The 20,265-nt window shown below is 34.7% G+C and overlaps 1 protein-coding gene across 7 annotated transcripts in view; it reads left to right on the forward strand.

Annotated features, from left to right (window-relative positions):
- LOC108041235 (receptor-type guanylate cyclase Gyc76C) overlaps positions 1 to 20,265 on the forward strand; it is a 42,751-nt gene that overhangs the window by 2,175 nt on the left and 20,311 nt on the right. The window contains exons 1-4 of one of the 7 annotated variants that reach the window (XM_044461692.1): positions 862 to 1,069; positions 1,674 to 1,957; positions 4,755 to 4,834; positions 12,546 to 12,789. The gene's annotated coding sequence lies outside the window, so the exon portion shown is untranslated. Of the gene's footprint in view, positions 1 to 861; positions 1,070 to 1,098; positions 1,340 to 1,657; positions 1,958 to 4,754; positions 4,835 to 12,545; positions 12,790 to 20,265 lie in introns of those variants that run through there. The other 6 variants (XM_044461688.1, XM_044461686.1, XM_044461689.1 and 3 more) reach the window with 6 other exon arrangements.

Here is a 20,265-nt window from a genome sequence, read left to right on the forward strand (position 1 = left end):
CAGAGCGAGAGAGAAAAAGGGAAAAGGAAAGAGAGAGGCAGTGATATCTTTTCTCTGCCTGATTAGCAGCGTCTAGTTTTTCTCGTGTTTTTTATTTGTTTTCTGGTCTTGCTACTCCCGGTTCCTCTTCTTCGCAGCAGCCGCCTACGAACGTCGACGCTGCCTGCTTTATTTTCGCGCCGCTGCTGATAAAATAAAGAACAATATTAATTTAAGTTTAAAAATAGAATTCGCTGCAGATGCCCATTGCATGAATGTGAGCGAGCGAGAGCGCGATCGCGAGAGATTTCTCTCATTTCTCTCTTCCGCGGCACACACATGTTGATCCGCAGCGGCAGCGTCAATTAGCGAGAGGAAGAGAGAGATTATACTCATACTAAAAACGCTCATCTCTGAGAGTTGCAAATCAGTGATGTCAAGTAAAAAGAGTAAATTTTTGGTCGATAGTAAAATAATTTTTTCAGATTAAGTTTTACGGACAGACAGACGGAATATGTCTTTCAGGATGTTTGGGACTATTGTTTACCGTACGCGCGGTAAAATTCGAAAATGGAACAAATTTCATAATACTCGAGACAGCGAATTCGGTTATTTTTCGACGGTGACTGTTTTGGAATATTGATTGCTAAATCTAACGCGCGCAACGTATTCAATCTATGGTACATATATGATTTGTAATGCACCAAACTTGTTACAAAACTCGCCAGAAAATACTCCTAATATGTTCTTTCTAATTTGATTTCATTAATGTATTAAAAAACTCAGGAGCTAGAAAAAAAGACAAAGTGACATCTCTGGGGAGCATGCGGTGTCGCTCGCTCGTTTTTCGTTTGGGGCTTTCAGTATTATTCTATTCGCCTGCGCCTCAAGTTGCTTTTTCGGATTGCCAAAGCCGCGTGCGCCCCACTCGGAACACACACACACGCACACATAGAAAACGATATTATGCATATGTATGTTTAATATATATTTCTCTGATTGGATTGGGGCAAAAACAAAACCCGAAGAGTGCGAAAACCGTGAAAAAAAAGTAAAAAGCCGAGTAGCTTTTCGAATAATATTCTGTGCGGTTTGTGTTAATAATTATTATTGAATGAAAAACAAATTCCGTCAAATGTGTTAACAAGAGTGTTCGCAGCCGCAGCGCCATAAAGTTTACAACAATACGAAGAAAAAATCGAAAAAATAATGAAAACTGGAATTTGTGATAATTGTTTTTCGAGAGAGTGAGCGAGAGGGAGATAAGTGCAGAGATAACAGATTTGTTTCGTGTCCCTGATAAGCGATACCAGCGCGCATCTTTATCTCGAACATGGGGGTCGCTGATACTGTAGAAAAAGTATAATTTTCGAGAATCGAATATCGGATTAACATGCCAAAAAAACATGTTAAATACATATTTTATAGTTTTAACTTTTTTTTCTGATCTATTGGCAGTCCATTGTTCTTCCAGATTCTTCGCTGTAATCTCTCTCTTTTCGACTTTAAAACACAATGCATTCTTCTCTTATTTGCTCTCTTTTCGCATTCAATTCCCTTTTTGTGAAATTTACCGCTACTTCTATTAGTTAGTTTTTCACTCTCTCCCACTCTCTCTCTTTCTGTGTGCAACAATAATAACACCAACAATGTGAATTGAAATGTATATTAACCGCAGTTTTTTCCATTTGAAGAGCAAACGCGAGTAAATAGCGACCACAACAACAAAAGCACAAAGTGAACATTCGTTAAACAACCAAAAAGCAAGCCAATTAGAAAAATAAACATAGTGCAAAAATTCAATAAAAAACAGCCGAATAGAAAAGAAAACGCCGAGATCGTGGAAAAACAAAAAGTTTATCTAGCTGTAAATCCGAGCGCCAACGTGGGAGGCATCTAAGCGAAAACAGCGGATAAAAAGGCACAGAGAGAGAAGAGCAAAGTGATCTCTGGCAAAATCTGATGACGAAACGAACATGTACGTAAACCCAATCTTTATCGAGAACCAACTTATGATCTTCCGTAATCGAATCGCACTCCCAGTGGCGGATCCAGAGACGATTCTTGGGGGGGAAAATTGAATTTATCCTTTATTGCAGAGAATATTTTTCTAGCAAACAAGTGAAATTTTCCCTAATTTCCCCCCCGTGGATCCGCCACTGCGGCACTCCATTATAATAATATTGTGTCTGTAAAGTGTAAACATTATTACATGCAAACTAGCGCTAAGGCATTAAATTTTGCATAATTCGCTTTTAAGGTAACCAATTGAAAAAGCTATATTTGAATCTATATAATATATATATTAATACACTCAAAAACTGACAAACTTGAACAAGAATCGGAAGTGAAATAAAAAGTTTGAAAAGTTTTGATTTTTACCACTACCAAAAAGCATTAAAGTTAAAACTCAGTTATACCTTTAAAAAAATAATTATTAATATTTTTTTTGGTATTTTTATCATCAGTGCCAAAGAATAAAACTAGTCAGATTACTATAAAGTTATTTGTCTAAGCACACTTTATGAACATGGTATTTTTATATCTTTGATCATTGAATTATTAAAATCTCGCAAAGACCGCAAGACCTTTTTTTAAAGGAAAACAAATACTTTTTTTTCGTTATTTTTCTCTATATCTAGCACTTTTCCTTTCAATTTATTTGCCGGAAACCATTCCTTTTTGGTAATCCGAAAATCGAGCTGTTCTCCCTTCAAATAATTACACAGATGCGTATGTGGTGTCCATGCAATAAAACCAAAATACTTGGGTTAACTGAGTAGGGACTCTTGCTCTTCTTCTCAAATTATCCGGCGTTTCCAATCCCCCGAAACACATGGAAAAGTTCGATAAAAGTCGGCCACTAAAATGCCGGCAATGGACCGCAACAAGTTGGCTTTTCCCAGCTTTCTGTGAGAGGTCGTCGAGGGAGTGCTTAAATTGCCAATGTGGCTTCTAGCGTTTTCCTCCATCTCTTTATTCCCCTTAGAGATTTTTCTGAACGATTTTATTTGCGTTTTCTGGTCGAATTTAATTTTTATAGTGTGGAAAAATTGGGGAAAAAATTTAATTTCTCTTGCATTTTTTGTATGTTTACATTACTTTTGGTTTGCTAATGAAATTAAAATGTTCGATGTTTCTAAAAGCGTTCTATTTATAAATTTGTATATTTATAGTAAGGCGCTCACTGTTTGCACATGAGTGTGAGAGCTTTTGGGTGGTGGGTGTAATTGACAGCTTCCTCGAGACCTTACAGAACATTATTTTTGGCAGAAACGCAAAATGTTCATAACTTGAACTTTGAATTGAATTTTTTGGGTATCTGTTCTGTGTCAACATTGGCGCAGAAATACAAATGTTTTCCCCATTTCAATGTTGTTTGCTTGCAAAATATTAAGTAATAAATATGTTCGACTTTTATTTCTGGCTTCAAAGCCAACGCCAAACGATGCCGTCTGTTCGACAAGTCAATTGCACAGGTGTTTTTTCATTTTTTCCTTAAAACATCGTTGAAAGTTTCACCCGATTTACGCAAACAAATTAACCTCATAAGGGTAAGAAAATATTGAATTCTGATTCGGATCTCAATTTGATTGTTCAATACTTTCTATTGCAAGAACACATTTCAATATAATTTTTTGTTTTCTTTGTAAGGTATTTAGGATTTTATACGACTAAAATAAATATAATTATTTACTCATACAGAACCGAGATCAGTGAATGACTGTATTTTGAAATATTTAATTAAATTGTAATGGCCCCTTATGTGGTTAAGATTAGGAAATGAATTCAAAAATATTCATAAGCTGCATTTGTTTGAACATTTCATTTTGTAAAAGTCCTTGCTTTTAACAACCGTATGAATTCGCATAATTTCCCCCGTGGCCGTCGTCACATCCGCAAAAAAGTTAAACAAAATAAAATATTTCAAGCAAAATTTGTTTAGTCTATTCTTGGTTGCAGTGTTCGCAGCTAACAAAACTTTAGGATTAAATATAGAATCGCCTGCAAAACAAACATTTTGTTTGTAATTAGTTTTATTTTACTTCTTGGGCTCTCAGAACTTTGAAAATAGAATTATGTGCCCCCTAATAAAGCGGAACACAGAAACATAACAATCATTCATAAATAAAACCATTTGAAAAGCACAATGTTTAAATAAAAGTCATTTTACTGTGGTTAAAAGCTGAAAAATGTATTCATCAAATAAAACTAATTGAAAAAACTTTTTGCTTATAAATTCAGTTGGGATGTGACAAAAATATGTAACAAACTTGAATACGAATACCGAGTGTTATATTAACCAAATATCGCTTTAAAAACTTGTTCGGTTTAAAAAGTATTTCTTCTGCTTCCTTTTTTTCGTATATTTATTTTGCGCTAAAACCGCAAAAAGTTTTGCGGTTCGGCCACGACGCAATCTTATCATCTAATGTTCTAAAAATAGAAGCACAACAACTACAGCAGAATGGATGGGGCCCCATCGTCAGTGCCGTCCCTGAGCGGGCCTCTGGAACTTGGAGCGAAAATTGTCGCCCAACCTTTTTCAGTTCTATCTTGCTATCTATCTCTATCTCTAGCTGTATCTTTATTCGTGTGTGTAAAAATAATATGTGGCATAGACGTATCTCTATCTGAGTATCTGTATCTATATCTATGCGGTATCGGTTGCTCTATACAGCAGCATTCTATCTTTTTGCGAATTTTGCTAACAACAAAAATTTGATATTCTTCTTCTTAGATGTGAATTTTGTACTTTTCTTGTTTTCTTTTAGAGCGGCCGTGTGATCATTTAGCGTCCTGCTAATTCAATTTGAATCTTCTGTTCTTGGCTTGGATGTCTGTTTTTAAAAGGGTACGAGAGTGTGTTTTTATAAATTTTAAAGTACAAGTTTTTGCCAAGATTTCACGAGAAACACATTGAAGGTTTTTCTTATTTTTAAACACAGTTATAGAGAAACAAGTTAAAAAAACAAGAAATTGAATATTGTTATTTGCCCTTTATACAAATTTATATATTAAAATCACAAAACTAAATTATTTAATTTCTTATTTCTGAAGTCAGCGTATTGCATTTTTTTATAAAAGAAAAAAACAGAAGTACTTTTAAATAAATATTCTTCCCAAAAAAAACCAAAAAAAACTGTCAATTGTCAACAATAAATTTCACGCCGATAATTAAATTAGAAGTAATATACTAAATGAAACTAATAAAATGTGGCTATATTTTTGTGTTCTATTATTCTGGGAGAATCATACGTGCGGTAGTGTCAGGGTCATAAAAGACAATTTGCATTTTGAAATGGTGTAAAGATCTTGAAATTGGAAATAGGCTTGCAAGGAAAAATGCATTCCTAATTGTCATTCCTGATTTATTGAAGTTTTTTTGAATTTTACAATTCGATATGACGTGAAGGTTAACTTAAACAAATTGGCACCCTAAATACATTTTAATTACATTAATATATCAACAAATTTATTGCCCAGAGCATCTAAAATTCGTTCTCACCTACCAATAATACTGTCACTTTGTTTAACAATCCATTTATGACAAATAAGACAGAAAAAGGTAACATGCCAAATATTTTCCAACAGTTTTCTTTGCTGTCAAGCCTGAAAAGTTTTTCGCGCGTTGCTGAAATAATAAACAGAAATCTGAAAATAATAAGAAACAGTGTCAGAAATAAATAAGAAATTGTTTGAGAATGTAGCTGCTGTGCAAAAATTTCCACAACTCGTATCAATGTTGAAAATTTCCACAAGACTTGAGCGAAGAAGTCGCTGGCCCCCTTTTTATTTTAAAGAAATGGACATTATTTGGCTAATCAGTTAACAGGGGATTGTGGATTTTTAATAACTGTGTTGGCCAATTGGGAAAAAACAAATTGTGTTTGCATATTAAAATTGTACATTTACTGCGGGATATGTAGCAAAAATTCCACTATAAATAATTTGACACTTGAAGTAGTTGGCACTGCATAAATTAGACATAACATGGCAGACACCCGCTGACCGTGGCTCAATGCCAACGACTTGGTTTAGTTCCTCTTTATCAACTAAAGCAACAAATAAAGACGCCTGCTGTCTGTTAGTTTCCTGTGAGACTTCGATATCCTTGTACCAGTAATTAGATTAGCATATATGCAAATTCTCCAGAAGATAGTTGTGAATCCTTTGACTCCTGTGAGTAACACTAGTTAACATAATAACAATGACAAAAGTTCCGTCTTCCAGTAGAAGCAATGCGTTTATTTTACCAACTTTTAAAAATTATATAGAACCATAACATAATCACATATTAATTTAGCAATTCCTATAACAGTTTTGGGAAACTTGAAACACGTTCTATTTCTAGTAAAATGGGTCCTCGAAAAAAAAGCACTGAATCGATTTCTCGAATTAATTTTGTAAGTAAGTGTAATTGACGAGCAAGGATGTAAGGCATTTCGCTAATTGTTTAGAGTTTGGTGGGTGCAGAATGATGAATTAGTAAAGATTATGAACAGGTTAAATGCAATTAGCATAATTCTGCAGTAGTTCTCTCGAAACTTACTTTGAAGTGTTGGTTTTGAATGGAAAGTATAATTAGCTTTGGTTAGATTTTCATGGTAGTTGCTTAATAATGTCTAAGCTATGACAGAAAATATTCAGAGGCATGCTTGAAATGATATTTCACATCCAGCTCTTTCTTTATTGAAACAAAAATGGTGAGGGTCAATGTGACATAAAAACTATAATTGTCACAGACATTATTCAGGCCTTTATAGTTTCTCAAAATTCGGTAAAATGCATGGTTATGTCAACCAATTTTTTTTTAAATTTATTTCCATAGTCAAAGAATTATTTTGGTTGACATTTTTTGTTAAGCTGTTTAATTTAATTATTATCAACAGTTTGCCAAACATTTCGTAATTTATTTCGATAATTTAGATGCCATTTAAGCCGTTAATAGTCTGCTTATTAACTCGTTATTCACATGCATTAAGCTAGCAACCAGTGTTAGAGCCGTAACAACAACCGCATCGAGAAGGACGTTGTTGCCTCTTGTTGCCCCGGCAACCAACTCTCCAAGTTCCGTCCTGATTCCCGTTCGCTTTGGAAGCCACTCATTCATGTGACCGTGCTAATGTACCCCCCACCAAAAACCGCCCACAGATGAGGGCCTAAAAACCGGAAGATCGATGAAACCCTAAATGCTGGGGTATGAACTGGCGAATCCAGCGAAATTCCTCCTTCACATTGTACTACGCTGTTTAATGCCTGATAAAATTAGTCCTAATGCTTGCTTTCAAAATACTCTAGCGTTTCCGTAAGTTCAGATATTCCCAGCCATTGCTGTCATTGTTTTTAAATGTAACCTATTTTTTGTCTTTAATTTAATTTTTAAAAATTGCACCATATCTTCTTTTGAAAATTTGTAAAGTAAAATAATTTTAATTAAATGCAATTCACAAACAATAAAGCTTATCGATTCCCAATCTGCTCGATTTCTTGCTTTTATATCACAGCATATTTTTTATATTAAAAAGTTTATTGATTTTACGCTATTTTATTGAATTATTTTAAATTCAGCGACGGGAAACTACCGTCGTTTTGCATCCAATTTGAGTCTTCACCGTTCTTCAGCCTCTTTGTTTGTCAATCAATTAGCAGAGTATCAACGGAAAAACATTTTGCACTGAATATTCACCTTAATTTTAATATTCAGCTTTTTCAACCCACATGACTGACAAGAGGGAAACTATACGCTTATCAATGAACAGATTTTTCAGCATGAATGTATGCAAGTACAGTATGAAAGAACGTTATGAGCGTTCCTGCCATTTTCGCTTTGGTTGTATGCTCATTCACATCCCGAAGTTGTATTTTCCATGTCAATTTTGAAGCCATAATTCGAGACCACTAAATGGTGCTCAATCAAAAAGTCAAATTGGTTTAATCAAGGAATTGATTAACGTATTATTTGTGATTTTCTCCTCTTTTTTACGCTTATCTGAGTTAGTTATTTAGGATTGTTAGTTTTTATTTAAAGCCAAAAGGGGGAATAGTTATTGATCTTTTGCTTTATTAACGGTTCGATAAATATTTTTAAAAGTTGTTCTTTTGGGAAATGAAAAGACATTTTATCACTGATTTTATATAAGAAAATTTATTTAGTAAAACTCAACTGTTTTCCACATTTTGAGAAATAGTGTTTTTTAACAGCCAAGGGGCAAACAAAAACTCTGCACCCATATAGTAAATGTTGACAAAAAAGAGTTGTTCAAACGGAAACGAGAGTAAATTAATTTTGTGCGCATTTCTGTGGGCTTCAGAAAGTTGGGAGTAATTTAATTTGGCCAATGGAAAAGTTTTTTTGCTGCTGCCTTTGGGACATGACATGTGACAAGTGACAGAGAAGGCCGTACACAAAAGGCCATTGAAACACAATCAGACTTAGTGGCAGAAAGATTTATGATGGAATAGAATATAATTGTTTGTTTGTTTGTTTATTTATTTACGCCCAATTATGCGGGAATTTCTTTTAAGCCATTTGAATTTAGTCAAGCAAAATAGGAGCATAACGTCTTCATTGATTTTTGATTGCCAGCTTATCATAGGTATATTTTTACACAAATGAAACACAAATTAAACCTTTACATATAAAATAAGAAATATAATTAATTGATAGCTGTATATTATATGTGACTATCCCATGAGAGATTCAAAACATTACTTTAGCCATAAATAAATAACTTGTAATTTAATATATGAAACCCGAAGTCTGTTTGGCCCAAGTCAATTTACCATAATTAACTTAGTGACTACAATTATATTGTTCTTAGGTTGAGTTTTCTCATTATTGACTTGGTGTACTGTGTAAATATGTGCTGCCTAACATCTTTGTTGACACTTTCCTCGAAGTTGCCATACCTTCCAATTACGCACTGTTTATCCTAAATCACATAGCTTAAACGCGCAAGTGTGTTAAGATTCTTGGAAATCCGGTAATAATAAACATAAAACTTGACTTGCCCGAAACTAAATTTACATAATTGTAATCTACCCACAATAAGGTTCGTAATCTATTCGCCGATTTGGGCAACATTGTTGCCCTCGTATTTCTTACCTCTGGCCAAGTAGGAAACAATTTAAGGGGCCTCTCAACGCTTTTGTTGTTCAGTACGTTTTGCTAGGGAATTGTTTATGTTTCGGCCCAAAGGCCCGGCACTAAATTATGTTGTTTTAACTTGGCATTAATGGCCCTTTCCGACTTGGTGTTTCTGGGTTCTGCCATAAGACGGTGTTGATTTGACCGGAGGCATTGTTTTCCCTCATTTCTGCCACCTGCTCCGTAGCCCCAAAAGTGTCGATTGCCTGTTCCTGTCTTGTAGTGCCCTCTGTCACTTCCTTTGGAACTCACTACGCGCCCCCGCATATGCATAAATTAAGTTGCCCAATTTGTAATAAGCAACAGATAAGCGAATTTGTGGTGGGTGCTTCAGCAGTTATAAATGAATATTGAATATAAATATTATAGCTTCATATTTGATTGGTACTTATAAGTCCTCTGGTGCTCTTCTGTGTTAAAATTACTATAGAGATGTACTCGTTTCGTGGTATTATTGAAAAATGTAAACAAATTTCAATTGATTTATTTATTATTATTTTTATTTGGTTTTTAAAAAGGACCCGTTGCAGAATGTCTTACCAGCTTTAATTTGATGTAAGCAACAAGAAATAAGGGAACAGGAGATATATGATGAGAATGCCAATTGGAAACGAGAAATGATTTTAATTGCACGTATAACTAAGTGATAATAATTAAGATTTGATTGCTACATATTTTTAAACTAATCATTGCCTAATTTTTATAAAGTGAGGAAGATATTCAATATTAACTATTGACGATATTTCAAAAGAAGCGATCAGCAAGTTAAAGTGTTTAAGGTTAATGTTCAAATTTTGGTAATGTAAGTGCAATTTTATGGACTTAAATATTTTGTTATTGCAAAAGCGACCCTCGCTAGTTTTTAAGTTATTTTTCCGCGAAAGCAAACAATTTGGCAAACATGTCGAGTTTTCCACCGCCCACTCGTCATTTTGCCTATGGGCTTCATCTGCCAACGACACAACAAGCAAAACAATTTTCCATGAAAATATGTGAGGCACTCGCCCTTATCACTGTTCACCTACCTGAGGGCCAGTTTTCCCTGCCGACTGATTTTTCCGCTTCTCTTCTCGCCGGTCTTTGCGTCTTTGTCATTGGCAATATGTGGGCTTGCCTTCGGTACCAATTTAAGTGTTTTTGCTTAATAAACAAATAAGCAAGTAAAGTAGATTGAAGAAAACGACGCCAGCCAGTCGATAGAAAGTCCACAAAGGGTTTTCTCCCCTATAGTTTGTATGTGTCTTTGTTGCTGCCCTTGTTTGCTTTAATTTTTGGGCGGGGCTCCTTCTATTAGCATTAATCGCCATCGGTAGAAGTGCGAGGGAACTGCGACGTGCGAGTCAATATGCATACCTTCTGGACACTGGCCCAATACATCCGATTCGCTCTCCTCCCCAAACATCTCCCATAAATTTACGACTCTTGGAGCTTTTAACAACTGTTTGTTCTGCAATTTCCCACAAACGAGAGAGAATGGAAATTTATTATCATTTTATGGGCCCTGCGAATACGCTCTCGCCACCAATTTAGTTGGTAACGAAATGTCGGAAGAATGGGTAAAATACTTGGAAAAGAATAACCGGTGATACTGGTGCAAAAGTTTTTTAATAACTTGGCTGGTTCCTCTCAGTTTTCTAGAAAAACTGAAATGCGCCACTTAGCTTAGCATACTTTTCAGGGTAGGCGCTGTGTGAAAGCAATTAACTCTGCTCCACTCGCCGACTTAATTTGCATCTATCTGCGACTACACTTTGGCGTAGGCGTGTTCCCGCCCACTTTGGGTACACATGTGCCGCCCGCGGAAAAAAAGACCAGTAGCAGGTTAAACTCAATTTGTCACTGAGCTACATATATAACATCCTATATGTGGTGGTGCCACTGGGAGCGGGTTTCGGTTTGGCTAACATGAATTGATTGTGAATGGCAAAGGTGTTCATCGCACGGTGGCCGCCAGGAGTCACAATTGCATGGGCAAAAAGCAAGAGCAACAGATTAAAGAAAGTACTTTTTAAAGTTTATAGTTTCGGTGCATCTAAAGCCAAATGGAAGAGCTTCTTAAATTATCTTTTGTATAGAAAACATTTAATGCTTCACGCTGCTCTGTTTAATTTTAATAAAATGCATGTATTTAAAGTCTCACATTAAATCGATGTATTGAATAAAAGCCACACACCTTATATTTTCCATTGTTCTTTTTGTGTGTATCTGAAGTTTCTTGAAATATATTTTTTTGCGGCTGTTTAAGTTTTCTTGGCCAAGTAACCTTTTGCGGTGCAATGAAGTCTGCTCTTGACTTCAAGTTGCAATTTTCCGACTCGCTTCCCACTTTTATTTCTCTCACCAAATTTTCAAGCCATATTTATACCCATTTATTCACCAGTTGGAATTCATCTTTAACCCTTGGCTAATTTATGTTTGCCGTCTTACAGCTGCACTTAATAATCCTTAAGCTTTTTTTCAGTGAGCTATTCTGCAAGAATGCTGCGTTTGCGTTTTCTAAAAAAAAAAACATTTTTAGCTGTATATACTGCTTTAAATATTTTTAGCTTTTTATGATGTTGACTCAGGCTAATTTGTTGTTACAGCAAACAGTTACATAATTGGCATCGTTAGGAATGATGCAGAGCAGAACATAAAACGAAGCAAAGAATTATTCACCAGAAAGGAATAATTAGAGAGATCTGAAAAATTTAAATATGTTCTTATTAACATTGTCATGATTCATGATTAAGTTTGTTCTTGTCAGAAAGAGTACAATGTAGTTGGTAAACATAGGCAAGTCTCAGTGTCTTTACTTTAATGGGATTCGGAAATGTTAAGTGGGAATGCAGCAACAGCTTGTGCCTCGGAAAAATTTTATTTGAGGTAGGGATGTAAAAAAAGATGCAGCTAAAAGCAAAAGGAAGTGAAACCTTATCAACAGCTGTTCAAATTCTGGATTTCAAACAGAAAATATTATATTTTACGTGCATTTATTGTGTAAGTCTCAATTGACCCATTAAAATTGCATAAAAATGCAAATTAATGTCAACTTATATTTAAAGAGAAAAGGAAACGAATAAGCACGTGTACGATTGATTAAGCATAAATTTTGCCATGTTAATAAAATGTATATGTTTTTTTTGTTAAGTTTTTGGTTTATTATGTTTGGTTATTATTTTTATTGAAAAGTTTTAAAATTTATAAGATCGATAAAGGGTCTTTCAAATGAAATACGATTGAACACATGTTATGTACAAATTGGTCAACTCTTTTCGGTTCAACAACTTTGGCATTTCACTAATTGCTCGATTTGCTTTCCGACATTCAGATTGAGAATATAAATTACCTTTAGCGCATTTTCCCTTCAATATTTACACACATTTTATTTTTTATTCATGAAATAATATTGAAAAATTATTTTGTATTTTTTCAGCTCCAGTTCAATGTAAACATTAATAAAACCATTAAAAAGAAAGGACTGAAATCGATTAGTAAGACTTTATGATTCAGTCTGATACACGACCCACGTACTTATATTCTTCATCAAAATTGCCTTCTACAAAAAGCAAAGTTACAATAAATCAACAGAATATCAACTTTAAAATCGTCAGAGTTGTTTTTGTTACAACACCAACAATTGCAGCACAATATTACAAAATATTCAACAAAAATATCGCGTGAGTATACATTTGATTAATATTCAATTAATAAATAGAGGTCTGAAAAAAGGGAAGTGGACAAAATGGTTAGTGTTTATTTTTAATGCCGCAATGAAGGGCTGCAAACATTTTTTTGGTCAAGAGAATGGGTTTTGCAATGCTTTAATTGTCCTGCTCTGATTTGCATAATCAAATGTAAAAAATAGAGTGTTTTGTTTAAAATTAAAGGAAAAAAATGAACAACAATTAGTTTGAATTGTAATTTATGCAGCAGGTTAAGTAATACCTTTTTCACCAAAATCTTAGTTAATACTTTGTATTTACTTGTTCAATAAATATTCTTATTCCTCTTATTTAATTGTGTTTCTCATATATCTCATACATATCACTAAGAATGTACAACATTTAAAATATTCGCGACTTGCAGTTTACTTAAAATGTGTTAATTGCTTATTTAAACATAGATAAAAAACGAACATATGCAAAATTTGTGCAATGAATACAATTCGACTTTCTTATACAATATCTCACACGTGAGTATAAATCGCAGATATGTGTTTGTATGTATATAAGTATCGAGTTTATTTCTCGATTTTTAACAGAAGAGTGAATCAGCGGCTGTCCAAACTCGTTCGAATTTCTGCTGCTTTCCACGCAGATTCGTAGAGCCAAAAGCGTTTTGGCAATTTAGTTTACAAACTCGGTTCGATATGCAAATACGAAACTATTGGCTATTTCATGGTTACAACGATGTTTCCTTTTTTTATAGTTCCTAGAAAAGTACAAGGGTGAGAGCTAAGAAAGTCAGCTGAACTAACTTGTTGCCAACTCAATTAAAAGAAAAATGGAGTTAAATGCGACTAGCAATACATGACTCAAGAAATGGCTGAGAGATGTCTTAGTTTCTAAATATTACCACTTTCTGAGAAGTTGCCATTTTCTTAAATATTTTCCTATCTGAACTCGTGCTGAAAAACCTTCAACCGCTTCCCTGTGTAAACTTATCGTTATTAGCAACTGTTACAGTAATTTACACATTTTATTCTCAGTTCGTTTTCATTTATTTTCTCACAGCCCATACCTCGTATGATAGCATATAATATTTGTAAGCTCGCGCCATTTAGCGACACTCAGCCACAAATCTACTCGCACATGGAGACAGAGCAATATGCTGACATGGAGAGCCACACATTTTATTATGCACGATAAATTAATGATAATTTAAAGATAACTTTTATATAAACAATAAATTTTGTTCTCTCTGAATTTGCGCCAGCTAAAAATAGAATCCGAGCAGTTACAAAGAACCGCGATTAGTAATATGATACGTCGGTTGGTTGGGGCACCATTGATATAGCTTTACCAAGCACACATTCGACTCTATATACATATCCACATATATATCGAAACATTATTATGAAAACAGGAAAAAAATATTCGTTGTTTATTCATTAAGCATTGCGGCGTGTGTGGGGGATAAAGCTTGAAACTGATTAAGCCAAAGGTGTTAGCAGAGCTCAAGCTCTGGAATTACTGTATGCAAACAGTCAAATCTGAAAAACCTAAAAATAGCCGCGAACTTCGTACAGTATTTAATTAAGTTCAGTTCGCTTTGACATCTGGTCAATATTTAAATTGTGGTTTATGGTCGTAGACTATTTGATTTATTTAAACTCGTTTGGAGGTTTTCTATTTATAGTTTATCTTTTTTCAGTCAGGAAACAACAGGTTAAGAAGATATAATTAAAATTATTCCCACTATTCTTAGAGTAACAGATGTTATATATATATATTATTCAGAATCCTAGTTCATCTATTTGTTGCTTGAGTTTCGCTGACATTATTTTGACTATTATTTTAATCCTGTTTAACGTTGGTATAATATTTTGCACTTTAAATTGGATTTTACAATACGTTCTTTCTTTTAAATTAAATAAAATGAGCTTACTCTATTCATTTTTAATCAAAAGTATGAGCATCCAAATATGAATAGGAAGATATAATCAAACTTTTTGTTCCTCTTCTGTTATCTATTCACTTTCATTGTAATGCGGAAGTCAGCCGAGGGCACCCAATTTCCATACAACCGGCAGCCGTTCAAGTCTAACAAAAAATCGTTGAAAAAAACGAAAACACACAGAAAAATAACAAACAAAAGTCATTCTCTATATCGTCTACCGTTTCGATTCGGCCTTTTCTTCTACCTCTCCGCCGATTAGTTTCACAAAAAAAACGAAAATCTCTTGAAATGTATACAAGCTTTAACTGTCATTATTCACAGAGCCAAAGCCGAAAACAAAACAAAAGCGTAAGGAGAATAAATTTGTTAAGCGGCAATTAAACGTCAATGGCAACACTTGAAATGCGATTCAAAGACGATGGATCGTTTTTTGTTTTGGCTCTATAGAACGGCCCGAGTGGTCTTATAGCTGACATTTTCAAGTGATTATATTGTTCAATTCGATTTCGTTTCGCCCTCAGTTAACTATTTGTTTTTGTTTGTCGACAAATTCATTTGGTTATCTTGAGCTGTTATCAAGTGTTTCGATTTTACTTACGTACATAGGTATATGACAAGTAATTCTTTTTCGTCTTTTAATAATTTAAGTGAGTGTTCGGGGGAATTTTGATATGTGAAAGCACTTTGATTGGGAGTCGAAGGCGCCGGGTAATTAGCTAAAAAATATGTGTAAGCCCACACTCTGGGTAATGAATGAAGAACACAGAAGAGCGACGTCGAGTCCATCAATCAATGGAATGGAGGCGACGACTTGGCTGCCCCGGCAAAATGTCTAAGACTTAACTTAACTGACTTTGATTGGTGGCGGGGGTTACAAGTTCAATGGGGCCTATCAGTCAATGGGTTACTGGAGTCGAGCCGCAATTAAATTAGCAAAAGAAAACTCAATTGTGAGTTGGCTGGGTTAACGATCATTTCTCGGGCGAGGTCTTAAGTAACTGGGGTTTAATATTTATGACTCTTTTATGGATAATTAATTAAAAAAGCATGCAAAATTGCACAAATTTGAAAAAAATTATAGACAGGTATATTAAATGCAGGTAGAAAGACGCTAAAATATTTGGTCAAGATTTGTTAAATTCGGAGAATTATGAAAAAATTAACAAAGTATTAAACACATTTCCCAACAGAAAACTGAGTAATCCAAATACTAATAATTAAACAATTAAAATGTGATTAAATTGTTAATATAAGTTCAGTTGAATAAAATTCAAATTGTAAACAAAATGTTTACCACAGAATAAACACGCATCATTTTTAAGACAAAGAGTGCCACTTAAAAAATGATCAAAAGCCATTAGATAAGCTGACGTCAAATCCAATTATACTTAAAGAGTATTTGATTGGCCGTCATCATCGGATAATTTGAGTAAATGCCAATTAATTGAATCTGACAGAAAAGAAAACCGAAGACAAAACAAATTGAAAACAACCACATCCAGTTTGGTCAGGTAGCTAGAGGCATCAATAAAAACTAGCAGATGAAAAAACAGAAAACCATTTATCATGTGGTGTCAAATTTGAGGTTTTGTGTTTTTTTCTATTTTTTTTGTTATGCGATTTGAAGTTTTGGCATTGTTATATTGTGACCTGGAAGTCAATGGCTATCGGTGGATTGAGAGGCTTTGAAGAACTGGGCTCAAGTGGTGCCGCCAGTTGGGCTGGGCACGTTTTAAGATGTTCCTCTTTTCTCGGTTATTTTTTATACACCGATAGTAATCTTGGAAGACCTTAACTGCTTAATTAATGCGTTTTCGCTTTCTACTTTTTTGGTTGTCGCGTGGCCAGACAATGACTAATCAGAAAATAGAAATAGGTTTTTTTCTTTGCCTTCCCTCGCCTCTCAGTGTTATTTTGTGTAGTCTTATTTTTTTTCATTTTTTGCCCGGCAATTCTTCTTGGGGGGTTAATTGAGAAGAGACCGCCTGCCTTGAGTTCGGCTGAGTTAGGTTGAGTAAACAAATTGCATTAATTTGTGTCTTATTATTTAATAACAAAATAAATAGACAACGGCCGACAATGAATTGATAAAGTGCTCTAGTGGGAGGGTGGTTAAATGTATTTAGCACTTTGTTGGCGTTGTTGCTTAACAATTATTTTAATTCCAATCAATTAGGAATCAAACGAAATGCATGCCGCCAAACCAGGACAAACGTTCATTTGCGTTTTCTCCTTAAATCCTCAACGCTCCGCTTTCCTTCAGTAGATTTTTACCCCATTAATCGATTTCCTCTTTTAAGTTGAGATTTTCTGTTGGTGAAGGTTTTCTACAAATGCTGAATTTTCAAGGTCCTTTAAGGGGGTTCAAAAGCAGCTTATGGATTTCGTTCGAGTACATTCCAATTTCGATTTTTCTGACTAACGAGTGTTGATAATATCCTGTGGTATTTAAAAAGATTTGCCCAAACATTTAAACATTTGATTTAAGTAAAGCTCGCTAAAATCCGTGCTGATTGCGGTTTGGTTATTTGCCAAGTGGTAAAAATAATTGTTTTAAATTTCCCAGATTATGCCTTGAAAATACAAAATAAAAAGTCTATACAAATATGGCAGATATAGATAAATTATTGGAAAAAAACCACTTAAATCATTGGGAATAAACTCTCCCAAAACCTCCCATTTTTCAACACAATCAATGTCATACTGACTCTGCACCTTTTTTTCTTTGCATTTCCCCACCTAACTTTTTTTTTGCAAAACCAATTTGTTGTTCATTTATCGAAATATTTTTATATGAAGTTCGAATGGGATTTTCATACGCAATCGACTCAACTGTTGCTCGATTATTATATTCGAGCAAACCATAAAACCATAAATTTCGTATTTATTAATGTGCACACGTGTTTGGGTCACTGAATGTGGGGGATAAAGGTGTATGAAATCGATTTTGTAGCGCCTAAAAACAGACAAAAATTGAGTGTAGGGAAATAGCAAGAAAACCAGCTTGCCTGGAATTATAATGATTATGTTTATTGGAATCGAAGACGTTCAAGAGACGATTTTTATCGCCGAGCGTTCGCTTGATTGTATGTTGTGCTGTGTATACTATTAATATAATTTTATGTGCAAAAATATTCCAATCAACCGGAGGGCTAGAGAGGGAGGCCGCTGCCTGTGTTATCAGCCAACACCCCAAAATAAAACGAATAAAACCTGAGTCGAGATAATGCGACGATTGGAGTGAGTGCCTTGCCTGGTCGTCGAGTATTGTATAGTCCATCAAATGTGGGCTACGAATCTTTTTTTAGTCGCTTGTCCATTCGGAGCTTTGGCATGTGTAGACACTAAACTTATTAATAAAACATCTGGCCATATCAGCTGTGACTTTTAAGTTTCCAATCTTATTTTCATTTGGGGATCTTTGGCTTTATGCATTGGATATCGTTATGGCTCGAGTTGAGTTAAGAACAAGTCGTCGTTGCCATTTGCTGTTTGCATATAGCTTTGCCATTAATCGCTGGTGTTGTTTCTGTTTGCTTAAAAAAAAAAGAACAACAAATATAAAAACACGGCGGTACAACAACAAATTTTATTTTTAGCCTGAAGTATTTATAAATGGCCTTGGCGTTCAGCTCAGGGCTTCGGAGGAATCATATTAAGAGAGAGAGTAAGAGTGAAAAATATGGAGAATTATATAGTCTGCCCCAATCTTCCCATTTGTTCTTTTTGTTTTTGTAAGGCATGTGTTTCGGCACGCGTTGTTTTGGGTCGTCTTTTTTTTTGCTCTTGATCACCCAAGTGATAACATAAGAAGATCATTGTTTGGACTCAAATCTGAATGAATTATGAATAGTTTTTCAAATCGTAGATGATTTGCACATTTGCCATTAAGTAAAATAAAATGTATTGCTCGTTAAACATTGAATCTAAATCTCCATAAACTTAAACCTATACGGTTTAACTGTATTTAATTAGCCATTTAAAGAATATTTTTCATGACATTCGAACGGGGATTGCATTTGAGGATGAAAATAGATTTAGTTTTTGTATTTTAAAATAAAAACAACCAGCTGACAGTGAGCTTAAAAATATTTAAAAGGAATCTCATCAGTATTTCTACTTTTAATTTCTGAAGTTCCATTGTATTTCATTCAACAGATTCTTCTTTGCTTCGTGATTTTATTTAGTGCAATTGTAATTTACTGGCTGCCAGCTTCCTTTAATATGCTTCCGATTCAATCTATGCCGTTTTTCCTAAGCAAACCCTTTAAAAAGTAGTTTCTCCCTCTTCTGGGCTCAAATCATTCTACCATCTTGACAGCTGCAACTTGAGTAATTTACTACTCAATTCATACTTACCCTTGACTCTTATCGCTTTCCCCCCTCCTCTCTTACTCTATACTTTATATATATCTTTCTTGAACAAGAACTGTCGCTTTACATAACATTGAATGGCTGAAAACGGAACAATAATATTAATGAACAAGCGTTTGCCCACAAGTACTCAAGAAATTATTACGTATACGTCACATTGCACATAGCTTGAGAGGAAAAAGATTAGTTTTTGGTGAGTTTGGCTGACTTGGAATGCTGACTCTCGCCAGAGAGCAGAGAATGAGCTGGGCTGGAATGAGCCATATAACTGGCCACTATAGTTAATAAAAATAATAATAATAATACCAGTTAAACCACTTTGCGTGCAATGGCAGACACAGAGGCAGCAGCAGCAGCAGCAACTTGCATGGAACTTGTTAAATTGTTAAACCCATCAAGACAACCCAGCCCCAAGTAGTTGGAGCCAGTCCATCCAGCCAGGGAGTCAAGTAAGCCAGCCAGATAGCCAGGCAGCCACCCCGTCACCCAAACAAACGCAAACTGGACAAGATGGCAAGGACAGCTGAGGAGCAAGTGCCAAAACACACTCTTAAAAACTGTCTCCTATGATTTTAATATATTACAATTTTCTAAGAAAATTATATATATATATATATATATATATATTTAATATATTACAATTTTCTAAGAAAACTATATCAGAAAAATGTATCTTAGTACTTAGAAATAAAAATTTCAAGCAGCATATGGGCAATTCCATGAAAAAAATAAGCCATCCTGTAAGTATACTGAAAAAAAAGGAAAGTTTGTCAGACTCTTGTGTATTTCTAAAGTACAGTACTCTATTGAGGAAGTTAAGTTATATATATATATAAGTCATATACGGTTTTTGTTAATTATCTTTAGCTTATAGTAAAAGGAGATTTGATAATTGTAATCTAATTTTCTTTGAGTGCATCCATCCAGATGTGAAGCTTCGACGACGAGGCCACGGCGCGACGCTGTGGCTGGCAAATGCTCTTGAGAGCCGGCGAAGGCATCATCGATGAAATAGAAACCATTTCTAATAGGCGGTAAGGCAAAAAGGAAGAGATGCGTTGAAACTGGATAATCTTGATAGGCGAACTTTCTGCTCGCATTGATTAGCTCTGGAGGAGATTCAATTCAGCCAGAATATTAGTTGGGGACTCTGAGCAGTT

This window comes from Drosophila rhopaloa, unplaced genomic scaffold (genome assembly GCF_018152115.1).
Source record: "Drosophila rhopaloa isolate 14029-0021.01 unplaced genomic scaffold, ASM1815211v1 contig_47, whole genome shotgun sequence".
Taxonomy (NCBI): domain Eukaryota; kingdom Metazoa; phylum Arthropoda; class Insecta; order Diptera; family Drosophilidae; genus Drosophila; species Drosophila rhopaloa.